A 1,058-nucleotide genomic window follows, 5' to 3' on the forward strand; every position below is an offset into this window, starting at 1 on the left:
GGGGCCTCGCAGGGGTTTGGGGGCGTCTCAGGTCAGCCGGCTTGTTCTCAGGTCAGCCACGGATAGGGCTTTCTGCCACATTTCAATAACCAACATACGATGAGTGCCTACTATGTGCCAGGCTCTGGTGACAGTGGGGTGAGCCAACACACATCAGGCACCGTCCACCTTCCCACCTTCCGGCTAGAATCTTCCGAAAGGTGGCAGCATCTCTGTTACATAGTCCCGGCCTGAGGGTCCAGTCAGCACTGTCAGGATTCCAACAACAGGGACGAGGGACAAGCTCTCACGGAATGTATTTTCATCCTTAAAAGGCACGTGCGTTCGCTCTGCTAGAGAAAGTCACCCCAAAATCTGGTTTCCCAGCCAGACAGCTCCGGAAGCTCATCCAAACCCTGCTGGGCCTCAGTTTCCCGTCTTTAAATCAAAAGTTAGGAGCTAGCTGTAGTCTGAGGTCCCGCTCTGCCGGATCGCCATCCTTCCAAGACCAGAAGCCTGCTGACCTGAGGCGAGGTTCTTTCCTATCTCTGTCTAGACTAATCTGGTCTTAGTTATAGCAACAAAAGCATTCACCAAGTACATTTTAGTCATGTAGTGTCATCATCGAGAGGAAATAGCCCCCCCCCCCCCCCCGTAAGAGTACGGGCGACCAGACACACAGTGCCTAACCTGAATGGGAAAAAGGGATTCTTTGGCGAACAGGAAAAACCGCCCCAGGCGCCCTCAGCACCATGGTCATCAGCATCCCCAGCCAGGCATTGAAGTCTCCAAAGGACAAATGCACCGTAAAGACGCTGAGCCGCGGCTTCCAGGGCTGTCGAGTTTGGACACTAGAAACAAAGCGACAGGTGCAGGCGGAGGAAGGCAAAGCCCTAGGCGGGCGGGGCTCGGAAAGGTTACCCCGCAGGCAGACCCGCCCGAACCTCCTCGGGCGCGGAACTGCCACCGAACACCGCGCACTGAGCCCTTTCTAGGGTAAAAACAGACGAAACCGGTGACGCGCCCTTCGCCGAGTGACCTCGACCGCTCCCGGGGCAGGGTCGTGGCCGCGCTCCCGT

This window comes from Pteropus vampyrus, unplaced genomic scaffold (assembly GCF_000151845.1).
Source record: "Pteropus vampyrus isolate Shadow unplaced genomic scaffold, Pvam_2.0 Scaffold49, whole genome shotgun sequence".
Taxonomy (NCBI): domain Eukaryota; kingdom Metazoa; phylum Chordata; class Mammalia; order Chiroptera; family Pteropodidae; genus Pteropus; species Pteropus vampyrus.